At 41.6% G+C, this 6,142-nt stretch overlaps 1 protein-coding gene and 1 non-coding gene across 4 annotated transcripts in view; one reads left to right on the forward strand and one right to left on the reverse strand.

Annotated features, from left to right (window-relative positions):
* Ly96 (lymphocyte antigen 96) overlaps positions 1-6,142 on the forward strand; it is a 36,498-nt gene that overhangs the window by 2,451 nt on the left and 27,905 nt on the right. The window lies entirely within an intron of this gene.
* LOC111818443 lies at positions 6,008-6,114 on the reverse strand. Its single transcript, XR_002822425.1, has one exon. It is a non-coding gene; the product is annotated as a U6 spliceosomal RNA (small nuclear RNA).

The raw sequence follows: 6,142 nt of genomic DNA on the forward strand, positions 1-6,142 counted from the left end.
AATCTCCACACTGATTTCCACAGTGATTGCACCAGTCTGCACTCCCACCAACAGTGGAAAAGGGTACCTTTTTCTACACAGCCCCTCCAGTGTTTGTTATTGGTTTGCCTCTTGATGATAGCCGTTCTTTCTTGGGTGAGATGGAATCCCACTATTGTTTTAATTTGCATTTCTAGAATGTCCAATGATGTTGAACTTTTTTATATATTTATTTGCCATTTGTATTTCTTCCTTTGGGAAGTACATTCATTTCAAATGCCCATTTTTAGATTAGGTCTTCGGATTTTGGGGGCCTGATTTTTTTTTTTTTTTGTGGAACCGGGGATTGAACTCAGGCCCTTGCTCTTGCCAGGGAAGTGCTTATTCCACTGAGCCATCTCCCCGGTCCCCAAAATTCTTTATATATTCTGGATAGAATGTCTGTCAGAGGGACAGTCATAGTTTTTTCTCAGTTTGTGTGTTTTCTTTTTACTCCATTGAAGATTTGCTTTGAAGTGCAGAAACTTTCCAAAAAGATGAGATCCAAGTTGTTGATTCTTTGAAGTATTTCCCCTGCAATTTGGTTTTTGTTCATGAACTCTCTACTCCTAGATCTTTAAGATTTCTACCTATATTTTGGGGCTTGGAATTTTCAGCATTGCTGAAAGTGTTAATAAGACTTTGGCAACTCTTAGAACTGGACTAAAATGCCTTTTACTCAAAGGGATGCTCATGAGTCTTTGAGGAGAGAGGGCCCAGCAGCCAAATGTCATGGCTGTAATGTAATACAATGTTCAAATTGTAAAATGTTAATAAGCATGTCTATATGCCTGGAAACTGGTTTAAGGAAATGTTTGGTTGACAAGGGGTGGGCTGTAGTGGTTGAAACACTGTGTCAACATGAGAAGTTTAGAAGTTTAAGTGACTCAGCAAGGAGCCAGGATTCTTAGTTTGTAAACATCCTCATCCTGTGCCATCCTCATCCTGTGCAGGAGGAGGGCATGGAAACTATGTGAGTTCTACACCCCTAATCCCAAGAGTAGTTTGTTTACAATATAAGCAGGAGAGAGGTTTGCTAGAAGCAGCAGCTGCTGCCCTTTGCTCTTTGCTGCTTTCTGCTGCCATGAACTGCTGCTTTCTGCCATGTACCACTCTGCCTTGGAGTCAGCTGAGTATAGATTGAAACCTCCACAAGCTGCGAGCTACATAAACCTTTGCTTCCTTCATTTTGAGTGTTGGATATTTTGTCCCAGCAATGAGTAAAAAGCAACTGAGATACAAACTCAGGTTGAAATTTAATTACTATTGTAAGAATATTAAGAAGTAGGAATCAAGAGCATTCTCTCTCCCCTTCTCATGTTCTTCCATCCTGAGATGCTGCTTTAAGAAGGTCCTTACCAAATGCCAGCTCTTTGATCCTAGGCTCTCTAGACCTAGAGAAACCAACCCAGACCTGTGAGAAACCAATTTCTATTTTTTAATACACTTTCTATCTTGTATATGGCTACGTTCACTGTGTTCTCATGTGGCCTTTCTTATGTGTTTGGACACCTTTGGTGTCTCTTTCTCTTCTAAAGACATGAGGCCTCGACCATCAAGATAGCTCAGTGGGCTTAGCACCTGATTTGGCAAGCACAGGACCCAGGGTTCTATCCCTGGTCCCACATGCCATGGTGGCCCCACCCCCAGGTGTGCAGAGCCAGTGTCCCAGATTGGGCATGGAGGCACACACTTGTAATCTCAGTGCTGGGGAGGCTGAAAACAGGAGGGTCACTTCTTGAACAAAAGTTCAAGACTGAGCAGGTACATCTATTTGGCTTCTGTTGGATGCCTTGTACTGTTCTATGTACAGATTATTACAAGTCTGAGCTGCAGAGTGAGACCCTGTACCAAATACATAAACACACACACACACACACACACACACACAACAACAACAACAACAACACACCAGGCCTGATGCCACATGCTTGTAGTCCCTGATTTTCTGGAAGCTGAAGCAGGAGGATCATATGTTGAAGGTTATAAGGCTATTCTGGACAGTTTACTGAGACCTTGTCAAAGAGAGTGAGAGAGAGGGAGAGGGAGAGGGAACGGGAGAGGAGGAAGGGGGAGCAGAGGGGAAAGGGAGAAGAGGGAGAGGCAGAGGAGGTAGGCCTCTGTCTGGATTGGGCCCACTATATATCCTCATGTTAACTCAGTCATCCCTCTCAAGAGTCTGTCCCAAGGTGCAGCTACATTATGAAGTAACAGAGGCTAGAATTTTAACATATGAATGGGGTAGGATTAGGTGTTTCAACATATAATCTTCCTTGCTGTGTGTGTATGTGTTCTGGCATCTGGTAGATCCTCCACTCCATGCACGTCAGCCTTCTAGTTGTGTGTCTGCTTATCTTTACCTGCCTTCATGGTTGTGTGTCTGTTATTCTTGACTTGAAATATCCATATCCATCCTTCTATTTCTTGCAGATCCTTTGAGGTTGACCCAAAATCCAGTCTGCTCTATAGATCCCAGCCCAGTTGCCTGAGTTGAGTGCAGTTTAATGGCTCTTTATTGAACACACTTCAGATTTAGTCATTTTGCTAAGGAGAACTGAGAAAGCAAAGGTTATATAAAGTACAGCCCACACTCACGGAAAGTGTAATTTTGTCTTACTTGTCCTCCTAGGAGGGATAACTACACACCCCCACAATTCATTCATGTGTCTCACAAATCCACTGTGGCCACTGAGAAGTTTAACAGCCACCTGGATTAGAAATCATGCCTTTCTAAAACTCTTTCTAAACCCTTCCCATTTCATCATTCATTTAATTCCTTGGGCCCCAAGCCAGGGATATCCTTAATTATCTTTTCCCTTCACCTGCCACATCCCACTTACTATATCAGTTAATTTCTGGCTTTTTAAAATACATATATATGTATATATATTAATTTAATTAATTAATTTATTGTTTTGGAACCAGGGATTGAACTCAGGCCCTTGTGGTTGCCATGCAAGTGCTTATTCTACGGAGCTATCTTCCTGGCCCCTCTCTATAATATATTTGATATCCACTTTTTTGTGATAATAGGAATTGAATCCAGGGCCCCTCACATGCTAGGCAAGTGCTTTACCCCTGAAATACATCCTCAGCTCTATTTCTTGTTTTCCTTTGTTGCTACCCTTGCTACCTTCATCTCTCCTCTGACCTGTGAAAATTTCTCAAATTGTCCTCTGTTTCCTTCCATTTTTGCCTGCATACAATCTGTTCCATAGATATCTTTTCAAAGTATAGAAAAGTTAGATATAATGACTGTTTCACTTATCCAGTGGCTTTTCACTGCAATTTCAACTCCATATGAAAGCCCCCAAGACTCCTCAAGCTGGTCCCCACCTACCTGTCTGATTCCTGTGATTCTTTTCCTACTGTTTTTCATTCCTACTCCCTGCTTCTTTTGGGTTATTGTTGCATCTATTACCATCCTAATAAGCACAACATAAAAATTACCCTTTTAACCATTTTAAAGTGTGCTTTCAATGGCATTAAGGACTCTTACAATGTTGTACAACTACCACCATTATCCATTTACAGAACTTTTTCAAACAAACCATCTATAAAGCAGTAATTTTGTTTCTTGCCATAACAGAACACCTGGGCCTGGGTAATTTTATTTTATGTTTTAATTTTATTATTTTTTTAAATTTTATTGAGAAACAAATAGCAATGAGACAGTTTCAAAATTAATAGGAAAGGGGCTGGCGAGATGGCTCAGTGGTCTAAAGCACCTACTTGGAACAAGCTTGGCAAAGCACAGGGACCGTGGTTCAATCCCCTAGCACCACATGCCAGCCAGCCCCGCCCCCTGGTGGGCTGAGCTGGCCACACACACACACACACACACACACTAAATAAATGTTTAAAAAAATTAATAGGATAATGATTAGTAGGATAGGATATTGGTTTCTAGTGCTTTGGGCTCATATCATAATAAATCAGAAAATACCTGTCACATCACCTTCTCATCTGCTTTTTCTCATTGCTTCCTATTATCATGTACTTAATTCCTAACAAGATGGACTTTAAAGTTGAATGTGAGTCAGACTAAATTTGTGTGAAGAAAAGGTATCAAAGCAGTACCCATCACTTGGCACTGTCAATAACATGCAATGGTTAATTTTATGTTATCAATTTGACTGGGTATGCAGATGCTTGATCAAACACTCTTCTATTTTTTGGGGGGGAGGTTGAGGGAGATCAATATTTAAACTGGTAGAAAGAAAGCAGATTTGGGGGTCAGGGAGATGGCTCAGTGGAATAAATGCCTCCCTGGCAAGCGCAAGGGCCTGAGTTCAATCCCTGGTTCGGCCAAAAAAAAAAAGAAGAAAGATTTGCCTTCCCAACATGGGTGGGCCTTATCCAGCGTGGTGAGGGCCTGAGTAGAGCAAGTTGGCTTTCTTGCAAGTAAAAGACTTCTGTCTGCCAGCCTTCAAGCTAGAGCATGGGCTCTTTCAGCCTGCCGGCCTTTGGACTCAAACCAGGACATCAGCTCTGTAGATTCTGGACTTGCCAGCTATAGTTGTGTGAGCCATTTCCTTATAATAAGTATACTTATATCTCTACATTTTTATTTCTATCTATCTATGTATGTTCATATCTCTATATTCTTTTTCCTGTTGGTTCTGTTTCCATGGAAAAATTTGGCACAGAACAATAACATTGTTGTACTGAAATTCTGCAGATAAAACTGGAGAGAATTCAGATCATGTTTGAAAACTAAAGGAAACCAGGATCTTTCTGACCAAAAACCCTCATGTATCGATACAGTCTGCAGTCTCTGGTATTTATGGCTGAATCAAAAATACATAGAGTCCTTTCCAGCACAGATCACTTTCCAGTGACTGTCTGCCTACTCCAACCTGCAGCTTTGGAGGCTGGCTGGTGGTAACAGACGAGTCACTGACACAGTGAGCCGGGAGGGTGGAGGGGAAGAGGCACTGCGGTTTGTTTCCTTGGAAGATTTGATCACTGCACTTGCAGAATTCCGTTGAGAGTTTTCCAGCCTCGCATGGGCCTGGGTAATTTGTAAAGAATGAAGGTTTATTTAGCTCACAGTTCTGGCAGCTGAAAGTTCAGGATTGAGCAGGTGCATCTGTTTGGCTTCTGTTGGGGGCCCTGTGCTGTTCTATGTACGGAAAAGCCTGAAGTACGGCAGACATGTGCAGAGCTCAAATTGCATTTTTGGTAACCAACATTTTAAAATTCATAGTAGAAAAATAATAAAAAATTAAAAAAAACTAAATAGAGCCTTTTTACTAAGATGGCACTGAAAGTGAAGAAGGAAGCCTCTGCACCTCCCAAAGCTGAAGCCAAAGCAAAAGTTTTGAAGGTCTGGAAGGCCGAGCTGAAAGGCATCCACAGCCACAAAAACAAGAAGATACAAACGTCCACCTTCTGCTGTCCCAAGACACTGTGGCTCTAGAGGCAGCCCAAATGCTCTCAGAAGAGCACCTGCAGGAGAAACAAGCTTGACCACTAGGCCTTCATCAAGCTCCCCCTGACCACAGAGTCAGCCATGAAAGAGATTGAGGGCAACACACTCGTGTTCATTTGCATGTCAAAGCCAATAAGCACCAAATCAAACAAGCTGTGAAGAAGCTTATGACATTGATGTTGCCAAGGTCAATATCCTAATCAGGCCTGGTGGAAAGAAGAAGGCATATGTTTGACTGGCTCCCGATTATGATGCATTTCCTCTGTGGCCCCATAATCTCCTTGATCAGAAAATTTGGGACACCACTGAGCTACATGACACTACAGTACAAGTTCTCATATGTGCAAGTGTTTATTCTACTGAGCTATCTCCCTGGCCCCTATTTTGTTTTTCTTAATCCTTAAGGTGTAAAGTTAGGTTGTTTATATATGAACTTTTTCTTTTCTCTTTAGTTTCCTTGGTGCTGGAGATCTAACCCAGGGTCTTGCACATGCTAAGTATATGTTCTACCACTTAGTATAACTCCAACACTCTTCCTTTTATTTATTTATTTTTAAAAATATGGAACGCTTCATGAAATTGTGTGTTATCCTTGCTCAGGGGCCATGCTAATCTTCTCTATATCATTCCAATTTTAGTGTATGTGCTGCCAAAGTGAGCACAACCCTCTTCCTTTTATTTATTTATTTA

This window comes from Octodon degus, unplaced genomic scaffold, assembly GCF_000260255.1.
Source record: "Octodon degus isolate 3935 unplaced genomic scaffold, OctDeg1.0 scaffold00091, whole genome shotgun sequence".
Taxonomy (NCBI): Eukaryota; Metazoa; Chordata; class Mammalia; order Rodentia; family Octodontidae; genus Octodon; species Octodon degus.